The 17,618-nt window shown below is 45.4% G+C and overlaps 1 long non-coding RNA gene across 2 annotated transcripts; it reads right to left on the bottom strand.

The window, feature by feature from the left end:
• Positions 1-1,118: 1,118 nt before the first annotated feature.
• On the bottom strand, positions 1,119-17,325 carry LOC128908142 (uncharacterized). 2 transcript variants are annotated; one of them, XR_008465873.1, is made up of 3 exons: positions 16,979-17,325; positions 8,618-8,745; positions 1,119-1,742 (listed from the first exon to the last, which is right to left on the bottom strand). It is a non-coding gene; the product is annotated as an uncharacterized LOC128908142 (long non-coding RNA). The 2 variants fall into 2 exon arrangements; XR_008465874.1 differs by lacking the exon at positions 16,979-17,325 and adding an exon at positions 10,533-10,788.
• Between the last annotated feature and the right edge of the window lie 293 nt (positions 17,326-17,618).

Genomic DNA, 17,618 nt, shown 5'->3' with positions numbered 1-17,618 from the left:
CTACTGAAATGGAGGCATCCTATCCAAATAGCCTTTCGGTGCTCTACACGCCTGGGGTGGATTGAGCTGCCCTCTGCCAGTGCTATAGGTTGGCAGTGAAGATGAATGGGTTGAACATTGGAGGAATCTCTCCTTTGAACACTGAGATGACTACCTTTTAATAGACTCCCAACGTAGAGAAGACTTGCGTCAAGTGAATTTACTTCTTCCTTCTTCTCATGTTTATGTGTTGAATTAGTATTTTCTATTTAGCAAGTCAATTAGCTGTGCCTGCCACTGTGCAAGAAACATTGGAGTTTGCTTTAATTCTTCTTTCAGAAAGTTCTGCTTATCCTGCTGATATACAAGATACCTACCTACAGCTTACTTAGGAGACCTCTATTTGCCTGCAGTGACCAATAAAGTATTTTGGAATAGCTGGTTCGTTTGTCCCTGGCAGCGTGTTCCTAACACAAACTTCATGAATGGGGCAGACGGTGGATATAAGAACTCTTTCAGAACTTGCAAGTGTTTGGTTTGGCTGATGGCATCTTGTCTTAAGTGACACAAGTGAACTTAGAGACAAGAAAGGAGATGTTATTCACTGGTGTGTTACCGGAGGTTTACACTGCTGAGTTGGCAACTAGCCCTGCTTTTATTTCCCCCCAAATCAACACATCTACACTTCATGTCAGTTTTAGTGTCAGCTACAGTGATTTACTCTCTTCCCTTCCAGAAGTGAAGTTTCTTAACCAATTATAAATGAGCAAAAGATGTTTCTTGCCAGTCATTTTATCTGTCCAGAAGTGATAACAATTAACACTTGAATGAACAGAGAGGTATTTCGCACTTGCGACAGTTTGGGAATCTTGCAAGGAAATGTTTCCTGAGGAAAAAGTATATCTTTAGGATATGGTATTAAAAAGGGCTTCATACTGTATCTCCTTCTTTCCCAGAATGGACACTGGAGTGCAAGACCTTGCTGTTCTTGGCGGTCCTGGCAGTGAGTGCAGGTCTGGTGGTTAGTGTGGTAGGGACAACCTTCTTTTACCAAACATTGCTTTGTAGAGGTGGGAAGTTTAAAAAACATGGAAAATCGGAAAAGCGCTTTGTCACAAAATTTTATTCATAATGTCTCCGAGGTGTTGGAGAGGTGGAGGAAGATGAGGACAGCATAGGGAAGATTACTACAAAAGGGGAGATGATCTTTTTTACAACTATGGTAGTTCTACCTGTCTCAAACAGGCAGACAGGCAGCTTCTTTTTCTGGCTGTTTGAAGCTGTTGAATTGATGGGCTGCAGACGTTTGGCCTCGCTGCTGCGGAGGAGACCATCCTCTAAAAGCAGCCTGCCGTCCAAGGCACTGTCCGGACCTTGCATGTTTGGAAAGGCACTGGTATGTTGCTGACTTGTGGGATTTCCATTTCCCGGTGATGATTTTGCCTCAGAAAGGGGAGCTGGAGAGATTTTGATTTGCGTGGGGCTCGGAGGGGGCACTGTTACTGTCTCAGAGAGGCAATGGGCAGGAGGACTATTTCTGTGAGAAGTGCAGACATTTCCTAGAGCGAGATCTCCGAAGTACCTGCTGGCTGAAACATTCCAGGCGTTCCTGTGCCGTGCGGCGAAGCTCACACAGCGGCAGCTCGTACTGCTCAGGCTGCAGCAAGTGGCTCTTGCTCAGTCACGGACTCTCAGATCCACTGCTCTAATTAGCCAAGTTACTGCGTGGAGTAGCGCTGCAAGCTGTGGATTTGCAGCTGCAACTGCAAGAGAAGATGGATGTGGTTTTAGCACATGCAGTGGGATGTCCACCACGATGTTTTCTCCTAAGGTTTCCTGGGTGCTTGCTGCACCGTCCAGAAACTGTTAGTTCTCCACGGCCCTTATCCCCTCCCACAGGTGCTGCGTCAGGTTGTATTTACACCTACTGTAAGGGGCAGAGATTCACACCATCTCAGTGTCAACAAGCTTATAAATCTTCTACTTAATAGTCACAGGTAAGAAAACACAAGAAATACTTAAGGCACTAAGAAATCCGTCCCGCCTCACTCACCCTCCCCACCAAGTACTGAATCTTGTCCAAAGCTGCACAAACAGGATTCTAAGATAAAGACCTTGGGTAAGAATTAGTAAAACAAACAGAGTGTGGAGTGGTTTGTTAAGGGACTGGCCTTCTCAAGGCCAAAGGGTGGGTGTGGGAGAACACACCTTACGGAGAGGAAAGCTCAGAACATTAAAAGAATTACATCTTGGAACAAACAAAGCCCTGCCCAGAAGTCTGTAATATTTTGATTAAATCTATGCTGCATAGGAGGAGAATCATACACATACCGTGCGCCCTGTGCAAAGTATATTGCCTGGGATTTCAGTAACTAGTAGCACAAAAACTTTCTAGAAGCAGAGGGATCCTATTCTGCTTAGCGTGACGCAGTGCAGCGGAGTTACTCAGACTTAATGCAGCTCTAGCAAGGAAACCACACGCTCCAAACTACATTTCTGTCTTTCCTTTAAAAGTGCTTTAAGAGACTTGACCAGTCATCTGCAAAGTGCCTGACTGTGAACGCAGAGAAAAGAGCAGAAATTTCCCAGTTTACCTCTTCCCTGCTCTGCCATATGCAACAAACCCTTCTGTGGCGGTATAGACCCTGGGGGCACGTTAGTTCAGTCACCGTGCGGTGCCTGTCTATTGATGACTGGCTTGATGTCAGAGTTTTTGCTTTTCTATTTTTGTTGTCGCATGGGTGAAATCCCCTGTTAGAGCACTATCTGCTACTGATGGGGGCTACATTATGATTCAAATGCACAAAACTCCAAATCTGTTCTTTTGCTAGCCTGTGGTAAGGACCTGGGGGAGATATTTGTAGGCGGAACATGATGGACCACAGGGCTGTTCCTTTTGCAAATTTTTTCCTAGAAGAGTACGTGGTCTATAGCTTTAGTCAGAGCACAGGGGTAATGGCTACATCCCCTTGACTTAAGGCTTGTTTAACTTTCCCGTGCCGCTGCAGAGCCATTGTTAGTTTGCAGATAAGGCGAGTGTTATCATTTTAGCACAGTCTAAAAGAAAAGGCTAGGAGGGGGCTATTAGATTCTCCACTGTGTTACACTCTGCTTGGTAGCAGGGTTGTCCTTCACACTGATCTCTCAAATGTGGTAATAATAACAGCAAAGCGTTACTTTTACCGGTTATCTGCCGAAAGCAAAGGCTAGGCTAAACCAGAAAACGTCACTCCTTCTGCTTTTGCAGCACGTGTGCTGGGTCTTTGTGCTGATGCACTGACGCTTCTCTAGATCTTTCCTGAGGAGACAAAGGGACCCAGAGACCTTCACCCATCCCAAACAACCTGGTCTACCTATCCTTGGCCTCCTGCCCTCTTCCTAGCAGGCTGATGCTCTCCCGCCCTCCCAGTGCAAACCAGCAGTACCTCCCTTCTCTCCTATCTTGCTTTTGCTATTAAGACGTGGTAGGTTTTTTACAGCTGTCTGTATCTGCCTCTAGCAGTTGCTACCTCTTCTTCCTCTGTGTGTGTGACAGTCTTCTGCCTTTTTCAAGGGGCCCCTATCGCAATCAAGTTGCCAAGTTTGAAAGCAAGGAGGAGAAAGGACGTGTGTCTGTCCAAAAAGTCCCCGTAAGGGCCAGAACTGGGAAAATACACGGACTTCTCATGCGGGCATTTTGCATCGTTCCGGAGGGCAGATGCTCCTTAAGGAAATAACAGAGACTGTCTCACCCACGGTGTTGAGGACTATACTGGATTTGGGTGTATCTAATCTCATTTGTTTATGGCATGCTTTTAAGGAAAGAGTCCCTGCTGCAAAGGTTACAAAGCGAAAGGAAGTCTCACCCTCCTACTGGGAAAAAGAGCATGCTCCTGGCGTGCTGCCGGTGTGTGGCTTAGTGTTCCCTTCATTTGTGTGAACAGTAGGAAAATAATCAGGAGGTCAATCCTGCTCAGGCAGAATTCAGAGTCACTTTGGATGGCATTCATCTTCATCCTAGACATCTGCAAAGTACATATGTACACCCAAGCTGCCCGGTCTGGGTTCCTTTAATAGCCAACGGAAAGAAATTAGCACTTGTTTGAAAAATTTTCAGGGTAAATGAACCTTGCCTTTGGTGCTGTTGACTGTAAACAAGAGTTTGGGCTGAGCTGATTTGCATATGTCTGTGGTGAAATCCCACCCTTGGTACAATAAATTCTTGGAGGAGATCCTCGGACCTGAGTTGTTCTGCACTGCGAAAGGAACACGTGGAGCACAGGAAGACTGTAAACGAACAATCTCTTAAGAGGAAGAAAGTCCTGTTAAAGTTGTGACTCTACCAAGCTTACACAGAGAGGGATGGTTTTCCAATAGGGAAAAATAAGCGTAACAGGCCACTGTAGTCTTCAATATGGGGGACAAAACACTGCAGACAGCAAGTCATCCATTTCAGGGCTAGCTTGCTGGATTGCGTAGCCCTAGGACGCTGATCGAAAGCCCCTGTTGGGCTTGCCAGTAAGAGTAAATGATGGAAATAGGATTTTCTAGGAAGTCAGGTGGTGATTGAATAGTGCTTCTATTTTTGATTTTTGAGGTCATTCTGTTTGTTTTGAAGTCATTCTAATTCAGGGCCGGAAGGGAGCAGGAGTTCTTTTTTTTGGCTACAAACTTTGTTTGAACTTTAACTAAGAGGCATCTTTCTGTGGCAGTTAGCCATGCAGCCACGAGGAAGGATTCCAAAGGGCAGTAAGAGGCAGCACTGGCAGTGTCCTTTGGGCTACGCTGACAGACCAGTCGTGCACAAGTGCCAGAATGGCCTGACCCAGGCTGGGGCCACCACCACTGAGCATCTGCCTCCCACCTCCATGGGATAACAGGACGGCTGGGGCTGTACCAGGGAACACCAACTGCCTGGCAGGTACAGGGACACCGGTGTCCTCTAAGGACAAACACACAAAGTCCCAAGCCAAACAGGCTAATGACAGGGAAGAGATGGCCTGGCTCTGCTCTTCTGTTGACATGCTACGTGGCTGTGCTTTTGTCTGTCAGGCCCTTGAGAGCGGACCTCCAGGAGAAGGGGAATGGTAAGGCACAGGAAAAGAGGATAGCTGCATGCTTCAAGACGTCTTAAAACAGGCTTCCCCATACTTGAGGAGCATCTTACCAAGATCTTACCAAGATCCCGCACAGTCTGTCAGTGTGCTAAGCAAATTATCCATCCTTGCATCAAAACGTTTTTTTTCGCAGTAACGTTGGCAGCCATAGCCTTGGCAGGCACAAGTGAAAGAAGGAAACCCCTTATGAAGGCTTAAGTAGGCCTTTTCATCCATTCCCCAAGGAAAAGATTTCTTGTCCACTAGCTCCTTGCTTGGCAGAAACGCTGGTTTCAAAGAGCCTTGCAAAACAATGTCTGGCAAAGTCTATGATACAGGAGTAAGACAAAAAATTACCTACTTGTCTTAGAAGAGCTTATTCTTGTTTGAATGTGTCTCTGTAAGAGAGTCTCCTGAAGACCTCAGAGTGCCAGTGATCTTGCAGATATTGTGCTTCGAGTCATAATTAAGTTGGATTTTTTTCTGTTGATGCAGAGGCCTGTAATCACAATAATTTTGAGTCTACATGGTCGACGATCTAGAATTATTTCTTGTAGTAGACCCAGTTGCTGAGATGGACAAGTATCAAAATAGATCTCTATGTCAAGCATGCCCAGAAAGCACGTCTTAACTTTTACATGTTATTGTTTACAAGCTGGGAGAAAATCCTCTAAATATAGTAATGTCTGCGACACCGGTACAAAATTGCCGCCTTTCCCTGAACCCAGGCAGGAGAGAAGGGCTGAGAGGGAATTACACAATAACTGACCACACCTGGCTCACAACACTTTCTCTGCCCCAGTCTTGCACTGAGAACTGCAAAGTGGCTGAGGAGATCTTTTTTCCCCGAGCAGGAAAGGTGCACATCGGGTCCCGAGCAGCCCTTCTTGAAGTTACTTCCTAAATTAGTCGGTTCAGCGTACGCCTGATGTGGTTGTCGTTCTGCTGGGAACCACACAGCTCTAGTTCCCCCAACCTGATGCTCGCTGCCACTGAATTTGCCGCTGTGGCTTCTCCGAATGGCAGCACAAGCTTTCCCAGAGGCAGCTGGGGTGCGGATGCCACAGTAATATGCAGAGGGATGGGTGCTGTGGCTGCCCTCATCCTCCCACTCAGATGCAGCAATGAACCACCGGGTGCAGGATCTGATGATGGGCTGTGAGACACGCCACGCTTTGGTGAGGTGCGTAGCTGAGGTCCCTGTCCTCCCCTTGGAAGCCGTACCAGGGAGGTCCCACACGCTGCTGGACGTCCCGTGCTCCTTCAGGGCGGGTAGATTCACCGGGCTCATGTCAGAGCCTGTGGAAAAGCTGAGGCAGATCTCCATCTGGCCAAATCCTATCCCAAAAAGGAGACTCATTTTGAAGAGAACTGGCAAACTGAACTCCCGTGGCAGAAAAGGCAGCTTCTGTAGGGCAAAAAAAAGTGGCTAGAGACCAGCTGGGAACCAAGAGAAGTTTGTTTCAGCCGCAGACGCTAGCTTGCAACAGCAAGAAGGTCCTTAACACTAACTAGTTTGTCAGCCAGTGGACAAAAGAATTTCTTGCACGATTCCAAGCAATACGCTAGCTAACTACACGTGTAAGGAAAGGGTTTAAAATTGCACAATGTGCTGAGGAATGATACGAGTGGGGATTTTTTCTCACAGCTATTGGCAATTAGAAGGAATGGAGAGATAACTGAATTCACTCTGTCCTTCATTGCTCGGAGCGCAGGGAGGCTCAATCACAGCAGATACTGCAGGCCAAAAGTATTCAGTTTTGCACACGTGGGATGTGTCCATGGCAAGGAGAGTCTGTGCAGAGAGAAGTTCAAAGCACAGGGGTTTTTCTGCATGTGCTATGGCATAGTGGAAAGCATACCGTAGTAAAGATGTCACTTGGAGAATATTTTGGTGGGGTAATTGGATATTAGGAAGAAGTTCCTCACTGAGGGCATGGTCAAGCACTGGAACAAGCTCCCTGGGGAAGTGGTCATGGCACCAAGGCTGTCGGTGGTCAACAAGAATTTGGACAATACTGTTAGATACATGGTTTAACTTTTAGGTTGCTTTGTGTGCAGTCAGAAGTTGGACTCGATGAGCCTCGTGGCCCCTTCCAGCTCAGGGTATTCTGTGATTCTAATTGCTCTGAAATCAGTGGCCCGTTAGGTATTGGTTCTTTACTCGCGAACTTTTAGGACTGATGTCATGTCTCATGTGGTGCGATGCTCTAAGCTTTGATGCCGGCCACTCCTCTTACAAATTTAATTAAGAAAGCAGTGTTACTCTATAAGATAAGATCACGCATAGGTTTATTTTCTGTGCCTTTAAAAAAGAAAAGCAATGAGCTAATCTAAGAGACAAAGGTGTGCCAGGCTTCCTACATTTAAAAGGTTGAGCTCTTTTGATGTAAACGTACTTATCGTAAATTGCTCAAAACAAGAACTTCATTTCTGTGGTGTAAACTTTGTTCTTAACAATTTGCTTAGTGAATATAGCAACTAAAGAGCCACTCTTAAACGTGAATATCCACAGGACGTGGAGGTTTAGAGCAGCTGGCTTGTGTTATTCACAGTCCACTTACTCAGACTGGTTTGGAATGGAGCATACACGCTCTTTTCTCTAGTTGCTGGCTTATGACTTGCTAAGGCAGAAGTGCCCAGGAGGCTTGGGGGAAGCTCATTCTCGTTTAGATCTGTAACTGTGAAATGTATCCAGAAGGATCTGTGTTGGTCCTGCTCGGAAGAACAATTGGGATTCAAGGCTAAGCGAAGGAGATATCTATATTGCAGCAGAGGAGTAGATCTCTAGCGTGGATGTGGCTCACAATAGTTAGTGTAGAAACAAATGAGATGGACCACTCCTTTTCCCATGAGCTTCTTGCAGCTGATGACAGACTCCTTCTGTTTTCCAAAGTGTGGAAGATGATAGCTTCTCATTTTGTCGTTTCCTTCACCTCAGATTCCTTCTTCTGGATTTTTTGGGTAGCAGTTGTTACAGCATCTGTATGTCAGGAAAACACCTGCGTGTCCCCCTCTCCTCCTGCTTTCGGTGACCCATAAAAAAATAACTTCTCGTGTCTCACTCCCCTCTTCCCAGATGTTACCTCTGTCTGGAGTGTAAATAACTGAATAACTTAGTACTTGTACATGTTGTGGTGCCTTTGGTTTTATAGCATCAAAAATAGGTTCTGATATAGAGAGTGTCAGCATCAAAAACGAAGGGAAATGCTCTGTTCCCGTGAACTCAAAGTGAAGTGAGCACTTTGATGTGAATCTCAAATGAACAGGGAGGGAGTGGTCCTCTCTAGAGCGGTTCGGACGGCACCTGCAACCTCTTAAACTGCACTCGTATCTCTCATGTGAATCAATATTTGAACCAATATTTACTTAGGACTCAGGCATGATTTATATGGGAGTCTTGGTATTGCAACAACTGCTGTGTTACTCAACCGGATTCCCAGATGACTGGTTAATACATAACGAGCCAGATTTGTAAATTCAGTTGGCACAAGTTATCATCAGATTGGAAAGGAGAAATTCATTATATCATGTTGTATTTAGTTCATAAATCTCTTAAATACCTGTAGTGGAGTACAACATGCTCTGTTCAAAGAGGCAATGGGTTCCATTCTGTTTCCAGAGGATTTCTAACCTGGATTAATTGCTTGGTGACTGTTTTCTAGTTGTCTTGAGTAATTGTGTTATTCCTCTGTGTCAAAATGGAAAAAAAGTAGGAATAAATTAGTTAATTTCGAAACACCACAGTAAAAAAACCTTTATAGTGTGCAACACTATTCCAGTAGCAATTAACAGTGAGTTTAATTCTGTGGTCAAAAACCAGCAGCTTTGAAGTTTAGGTATATCACCAAGTCACTTTGGCTGTATATAAAATTACCCTCACCTTCAGGGCATTACCAGTGATTGTTTCTGAATGAAGGCTGTTTGTCTGGATGACATGGAGTGAATCACAGAAAAATCCACTCATTTTCACTCATTCAATAAAAAGAATATTGAAAGTCTAAAGACCTTTACAACAAGAAGATTTTGTTAGCCAAAGATACTAGGGCAAAGATACTTTGCAAATGCTATTTGATCCTTTGGAAGTGATTTATTTTTTTTAATGAAATAAGTTAGCAAGGAACTTTAAGAGTGACGTGTTTCCTCCTATAAATGAAAATGATGTGTTAAAGCTCTTCAGACAGGCTAAGAAATCTTCAGTGTCTGTGTAAAACAGACAAGACCAGTTGTTTTCCAGGTTTTAGCCTGGAACACTTGAAAATCACCGTGTGTGTGTACGTCAGGAAGAGGAACACAGCCAGCTCCCTGAAATGCTTTGACTTCTTTACTCTGCTGATCCTCCATTATTTACCCTGTCTGCTCTTCAGCACGTGTGTGCATTAAGTCCCACGACAACTTTTTTGGCATGCAGTTCCCGATGAATAATCATACTGCTGCATATTTGGAAACATTTTCTAACGTAATGACCTTCCTTTAACCTCGGGCTGCTAATTTTTAGCACTGGGAAGGAACCAATGCGTCTGGGTGAGGCTGATAAATTAAGCTATTGCCTGGAACGTGTGCCTTGCCGCAAGCTCTGCCAGCAGAGTCCCGTTGCTGCCATTGCTGCAGCTTGGCTCCCCAAAGATTTGGAAGGTCCTCTCTGCCACCTCCTTACTCTGATTGTGCCCATGACAGAGGTTTGATGATCCACAAGGAAATAACCAGCTAGAAACCATTCTTTGGCTTAATAAACTCTGCCAGGATGCCATAAAAACTAAGCCAATTACTTAAGTACAATCAGTGCCCAAGTTGAAACTACAGCGTCTGGAATCCATATCTGGAATCCACCCTTTTACATCCTAACATAGGAAAAAAACTGCGGCATGCTTGAATAACCAGCAGTACTGGAGTTGCAAGTTCCATCACAAATCAGTTATTTCAGCTTGGTATTAGTCCATTGCTATGCATGCTCAGCATAGCAAATTGTTGCATAATGAGCAAAAGGAGAGGGGGAAAAAAAAAGATATTTTAGAAGTCTGAGTCATTTTCAGATCAGTCTGTGACCTACCTCATTGTTTTGGTCAATAATAGCTTTTAAAACATTTTAGAAATGTACGCATGTTTTTATTTTACTACTGGCTGTTGTTCAAGCAACGTATTGATGTGGGTGTGCTCTTGGATCTTTTTATTGCGTTGTATGTAAATATAGAGCATTTGCTATTGTGTTAATGGCAGCTACATGAACATAAGAAGGAGGTTTTCTAATTCGCTTTGCTCCTGCTCCGTCCATGCAAGTGTCCAGTGAACGCTCTCGGGTTCTTCACAGCTCTGAGCCTTTAACACAAGCAGTGACAGTGCCCGATGCCTTGTTACAGCGCATTACCAGCTTCTTCCCACAGGATTCTCTGCAGCCTTTTATTAGTGGCCGTTATTACATCCATGGTAATTAATTCTGTGGCTTTTTTTCCCCCTCCCTAGTCACCACATCATACCCACCTCGTGCTAGTCCGCTTGGTGTCAGGGGAACGTGCCCCAGCTTGCGCAGGCGATTTGCCTGTGTTGCACACTTGAAACAGCTCGAGGTGGCTCTGGCACGTTCTTCCTTAGAGCAGGTTTCTTTGGCTCCCAGCTATATACTTCCGCAGTGGAATTCACAATGCAGAAAACTATTAGTCCAAGGCCTGGCCACAGTAGACATATTGGAAAAGATGCAATTTAGCACAGTTTATGACTTTGTGAGTGTTTTCAGTGATTATTGTGGTCACTTTTAGCCCTAGGAAGAGTTGCAAAAAATGTGCTATCACAGAAAGGAGACTGTATACAGTTTCTTTTTCCACTAGCAGGCTGAAATCTATCCCAGTGAGGCTGCAAAGGATGTGCAGGTGAGCGTACGGACCAGTGGCAGGTCTGCTCTCGGACAAGGCTCCACCGCAAGCTGGGGGCAAGAAGGTGAAGCAAAGAGCTGGTTCTTCTGCAGCTTGGGTGGCTCTGTCACAAAACGACAGCGGTGGCAACCCTCGTGCAGGACATCTTCCAGCAGGCGAAGTGAGCAAGCAAGGACCCCCTGATGGGTGGGAACTGCTGGAGAGGGTGCAGCAAAGGGCTACAAACATGATTAGGGGACTGGAACACCTCTCTTATGAAGAAAGGCTGAGGGACTTGGATCTTTTCAGTCTGGAAAAAAGACGGCTGAGGGGGGACCTTATCAACACTTATAAATGCTTAAAGGGTGGGTGTCAGGAGGATGGGGCCAGGCTCTTTTCAGCGGTGCCCAGCCACAGGACAAGAGGTAATGGGCACAAACTTGAGCATCGGAAGTTCCATCTCAACACGAGGAGGAACTTCTTTACTTTGAGGGTGGCAGAGCACTGGCACAGGCTGCCCAGAGAGATGGTGGAGTCTCCGCCTCTGGAGACATTCAAAACCTTCCTGTGCAGCCTGCTCTAGGTGACCCTGCTCTGGCAGGGGGGTTGGACTAGATGATCTCCGAAGGTCCCTTCCAACCCCTACCACTCTGTGATTGTGTGGGTGAGGAGCCCTCGGTGCCTTCCCGGAGCTCCTCCAGCCCACAGAACCGAGCGCAGCCCTGACCTGACGAGCTGCTTCTCACCCAGAACTAATAAAGCCAGAGAAGATGAAGAGGGAAGAGAGAGCCGATTCAGTGCAGGTAGAGAACCGGTTACTATAGCAACTGTTTTCTTCTTTGAGCATAGCTTGGGAGGACTCCCTTGCGGAGAGATTTCTGCAGAGTCCCCAGGCTGGGAGGGGAGGTTGCTTCAGGAATCTCGTTTGACAAAGGCTGTGTGGCTGCACTCTTGAACTCTGCTGGGGAGCTGGGAGAGGTTTGCAGAGGAGCTTGTCCAAAAGGAAAACAGATGTTGAAGTGCCTGAACTCATGGGAGAGATTACTGAACTGGGGCTGTATTAAAAGTGATATCACCTCATGGTGTATTGTTCTGTGGGTTGCAGCTACGCCTGAAGCTGTTACTGTACTGTGGTACCCTGTACAACCAGGAGTTTCAAAGCTGGAGCTTTTAAAAGAAAGAAGAGAATATTTAGCTAACTCCTACTGGATTTTTAAATCTCTCTGAGGTCCTGAGAAAGCTCCCCAGCTGAGTACCTTCAATGAGATGAAATCGGTACGGAGTAAGAAATTAAGTAACTTTTGTAATATAATAAAGGCTTGGTCAGTCTGACTCCAAGAAAATTCATTCTCTGGGACTTGAGCCAGGTAATGTTATCTTAGCACATTGCTTGGAGTACCTGGCACTGTACGAGCTCTGGATCTTTGTGGTTATCTTAGACCAACACAGCAAATGAATGAGCATATTATCCTTTCGGTAGGGCTGCCTTCTGGCGTAACACTTCCCTCGCATTCACAGGAGACATATAAATACCAAGTCTGTGCCTAGGGTAAATCTCTCATCTTTAGCCTGCGTTAACCCTGTGTGCTCTGGCAGGTATACTTCAGGGCCCAAAGCTGCAGCTTGTTTTTTTAATGGTGTTTTGTGCTGAAAACTAAACAAACACAGAAGGAAAATAAAACAACCTATGATTATCTCAAAATTAGTCATAAAATTCTCTCTCTCTTAGGGTCAAAGCACAGAAGACATTGCAAATTCTTGTGATAAGGAATGAGCAAAGGGGACTTTGGGTGAAATACTCTGCTCCCCTATTCTCCCTAAGCTGCTTATTGCCTATTTTTCCATGCAGTATTGTTGCAGGAGACACAGATGTAGGAGAATGTCTTCTGCCATGATCTTACTACCCTTCCTATCACTGAGGAAGCGGGGACAGCTGTGCAGCCTCTCTCTTGCAGCTGCATCTTGCCTGGGTGCCTAACAGAACTTCAAATCTTCATAATCCCTGGCTTTCGGAGTAGTGTTTTGGGTTTTTTTTTGGCTGTTGATGCAGGGAATAAGAAAGAGCAGCCTTAGAGTTCGTTTACAATTCATCAAGGGTCTTACCAAACGTTAGAACCAAGGAGTGGAAAAATGAAAGCAGGCTCCCTGCTCCAAGCGCAATGTGAACGCAGAACTAGGCTTGAGAGCATTTTGCTATCGCAAAACGCTCCCCCGTGAGCGGTAGGCTGAGGAGCTGAGCCAAGAGGCTGAGGGACTCAAGGACGGCCCCGAACTCTCTCCCACTCTTGTAACGACTGCCCAGTTCCCATGGCAAAGTCTCTGGCCTCAGCCCAGTTTCAGAAATGGGACTCACAAATTCACCAGCAACCTGCCACTGGCCCGTAAAGAATGCTTATCGACAGCTGCTACTAAGAAGTCTGCAAGCTTTTCAGCTGAAGTATCGGCATCCTTCTACAAAAGTGTCATTCTCTCTGTGCCATGCGGCAGATCTGACCTTAGCCGGCATTTGATCTTGCCAGTGAAATCTGCTGCTGCTCGGTATAATAGTGAGAAAGATTTGTGGGAAAAAAAAAAATAAAGTGCTTTATGAGTCAGAATTCTAGACTTAGCTCTTTTGTGAGCAATAAGCAATTTCTACTGCACCAATGCAAGTGGGGTGAACGAAATCATGCGTCAATCCAACTTTGCTGCAGATACAAACATTACAGAAAACTGGGAAAAAAAAATTCTAATAAGCTTTAGTAAATCACACAAATTAATAAAAACAAATGTTATACCGTCATAGAAAAGAGACATATGCCCTCTCCTGATTGGATATGTGATTAAGACTGCATTCAGAACCAGTGAAAAGCAGAAATTTCCCTCAAGACTTTGTGAAGAGGTGTCTCCATTACTTCAAAGGAAGTAGCGGACCCACTGACTGTTATATTCTGTTCAGCCATTGAAGTAATAGATTACACGGTCGTGGCACGGGGATGAGGGAAAAGTAAATTACAGAGAAAATAAGTGGTTTCTTTACTGTCTGTGGGGAAGGAGATTTCTGTGATAAGTAGTTTTGTCTCCCTCCATACTGACAGCGGAGATCATGCAAACTCTCAAGCCTCCGGCTCTACCCCAGAAGAGGGGACTTTAGTCCAGATTGTACCTTGCTTACAGCGTAATTAGTCACTATGTGTTTTGTTTGTACCCTAACCCTACTTATCTCACCACTACTTCCTTCACAGGCTTTAAAGATAGGTTATCCAGGGGATACAGGCAGCTGAAGAATTATTCTCTTAATGGCTCATTTATTAGATGCTACAGTAGATTAACCTATTAGATGGAATCAGAAATTGAACACAGATATGGAACCCATGTCTGCTATCCACACAAAAAAAAAAAAAGTGTGCTAATGCAGCTTGGTTGCTATGGTGTAAAATCTGATATCAGGAACATGAAGACACGTTTGCCTCTTTCCATTACTTAAGACGAGGGGTCGTTGATTGACTAATCCATTGGGTAGGATATTGCATTGTTACCTAATGAGAAGGTGCTTCTAGTGCACAAGAAATGGAAACAGGGGCCAGTTGCTGCTGAGACCATAACCAAGTCTGAGTCCAGTATTCTAACCATTCAGTCTTGGAGTGTTTGAGCCAGTAATTCAGTACTTTATTCCCTTCTCTGAGTGTTTTTCTGATGCCTTTTAGGTTTCAATATAATCTGATGTTAGCAGAAGCCTTGCTTTTGTTGAATTTGACTATATGCGTTATCTAAGGGCAATAGATTCCTCCTTAGGAGCAGAAAAAAAATCACATGTACAAGTAGAAAAAAATAGGCTTGTTTTCTTTTTTTCTGATTGTTTTAACTGAATGCAGACATAAAACTTATGAAAAGCACCATCTTAGTAGCTCTAGAATGAGAGCCCCTCTCTCTGTTTATTCATTTAAAATACACTGCATGAAGAAGAGCAGTATAAATTTCTCATACGTTGCTGCTCCTGCGTGCTTTGAGCCAAACAGGGGAAGTTCTTGGGTAAGAGCAGAAAATTATTTATTTTCATGTTTAGCAAAACCAGAACCTGTCTTTCCACATACTCCACTGGGTTTTGCATCCTGCCTTCTGACCATTCATCTCTGGCATTGCTGCCAAGGCTTTCAATACGACCAAGTCGCCACATGGCTGCCTGTCCATTCAAATCAACCACATTTGAAATGCACAATGGTGCGACAACATGGCTATATGGAACTATCACCCAGAATTTAAAGATGAAAGCCGTCTTAACCAATAATGAATTCCCCAAGCACCACTTACATGCTGGGAATAATGAAAGAAAAATAATGTTGGCGAGTAACATGTCGATATGCCTTCATATCAACTAAACCTGCAAGCCCTTATGATTACTCATATTTATTTCTACATGAGTTCCTCTACCGCTTTGTTCTCGCCTTTATTGCACTGTACACACTTGTGGCTCCCCAAAAGATAGATCATGTTTGTTGTAAAACATTCTGAATAGTTTTCAAGTGAGTTACACCCTTTTTGTAAACTCAACAATAGATTACAATGAGGTACTAACTACTAATGAAGTGTTAAACCAATAAATGATGTAGTGAGCAGAACAAATGTCTAAAGGAAACATGTGCATGGGCTTCATATGGATCCTGGATACTTACCAAAACAGAAGTGATTACAGGACTGAAATCTAAAATAGACTGACACTAAGAAAGGGTGTGTTGTAATCAAAAGGATATAAAACAGATAGAGCCATGATTTTTCCTATCTCCTTCTGAATTCTCCGAGGCTTTGAAAGAGATTGAGGTTTTGAAGCAAAGCTTATGACTTGATATCAACAAATGTCGGCGAAATGGCCGGTATCAAGCTGGAGTTTTCTTGTCTAGTAAAATTGGATAGAATTCTCTCTACCCAGAAAAAACACTTTTTTATTTCTCTGACTTGTCTGCCTTCTCTTTCCACAGTAATAGCAATCCAGAAAAAATCTAGGAAAAAACTCTAGGGAAAAAAATAAATTCCTGGTACCCATGCTATGACAAAGTAGTGTGAAACTCGAGCGTGTGGAAACAGAAGGGCCAGTTCAAAAGAGAGTTTTCTGGTATTTTCACCACTTCTTCCCATGTGTAGAGACATCATCGGTGTTTGTTCCCGAATGAGCCTTTCCATACGTATAACTGCTTTTTAGTATTTAGCTATTCAACATTAGTGATGTTGTCAGGTACTTCAGCAGGGACCTGCAAAAGAAAAGCCTTCTCCGCAGCCCTGTGTTGCCACCACCAGCAGCGACTGCATGTCCCCTCTCCAGCATCCTAATCTGTGCTTAGATTAAGGGATTTCATTTTGTAAAGAAGAGCTGAGGCACAAAGGGGAGAAAAGAAAATTGTGTCACTTCTGTTCCAGCTTGGCATCCCTAACCCATACATCACTCTTCCTCTAAACTAAAGTCTGGTATGCCTCAGCCGTGACGGTTTTCGTTGTGCTGAAGCTGCTTTGCCAGCACAAAGCAGTTCCAAAGCCAGTTCTGGAGCTTTCCTGCCACTTCTCAGAAAATCCCTGGGCTATTTGGGTATTTCCAGCACTGGAGTGCCAAAGTGAAGTGTGCAGGCAAGATGAAGGAGCAGCCCATGTGGTGAAATAGTCTGGCAAGGAATAAGGGAAGGAGTGTATCAGGAAGTCCCTTGCAAACCAGCAATCCCCAGCTTTAACGATGATCTCCAGGACAATGGCAACTATTATTAAAAGATCCCACAAGCTTCTCTTATAGACAGTAAAAGACCACCAAGGGACAACAGCCAAAGGTGGAATAAAGATCATCAGGGAATCAGGGAAGTGCAAAGGTAATTCAAAGCTTAAAGGCAATTTATTCTTTTACTGCTCATTTATGACGAGGTGATACAACGCATTAGGCAATACTCTCACTCCCCCCCCTCCCCGGCTGCAGGAGGGCCAGGAAAGCTGTGGCTCCCCATGTGCTGCGAAGAAGCGCTGACATTTCCGTAACAGAATGTCTCTCCACCACCAAAACTAACAAAACCCCTCAACTTCGAAGCACTGCATGTGGAAATTATTTTTCTCCTCATGTCTTACCTTTCTGTTCAGGTATGAATTTCTCCTGAGCCAAGAGAGACCAGTTTACCACAGAAGCATGAGTCAGCCCTCACACATGATAACTAAGTAACTCAGTAACTTTCCGTAAGAAGCAGACTTTAAATAAACATTTTCTTGGTTGCTGTAATCCCCTTTGTACAGCACAGGGATTTTTCACATGTTTTCCTGGCAAGTCACGGGAACGAATGACACTGGCACCTTACGAAGCCTTGGCTCGGCCGGCCCTGAGGGAGCACCAGCTCAATTAAACGCCCCATAACCAAAGGGGCGAGGAAGCCAGCTCCCCCGCACAGCACGCCGTGAGGTGACCCAGGCCCCGGCCCGGCCAGCTCCCTCCCTCAGTCCTCGGTGCTCACCTCCGCCTCAGCTCCTCCTCCCCCCCCCGCGGTCGAGCCCCCGCTGTGGCCGAACCTCCCCCGTTAAATCCTCCTCAGGCTTGAGCGGCGGCCGCCGGGCCGGGGAGCGGCGGTGTGTGTGGGGGGGGGGCGAGGCCTCAGCGGCAGCGGGGCTCCCGGAGGCGGCGGGGGCAGGGCTGCGCCCGGCGGGAAGGGGAAGCGGGACCCGAGGGGATCTAACGGGCCGGGCGGCAGGAGGCCGGGCCCGACGGCCGCGCCGTTGT

The sequence above is a fragment of the Rissa tridactyla genome, chromosome 4 (genome assembly GCF_028500815.1).
Source record: "Rissa tridactyla isolate bRisTri1 chromosome 4, bRisTri1.patW.cur.20221130, whole genome shotgun sequence".
Lineage (NCBI taxonomy): Eukaryota > Metazoa > Chordata > Aves > Charadriiformes > Laridae > Rissa > Rissa tridactyla.
This window is presented reverse-complemented; position numbering and strand designations above follow the sequence as displayed.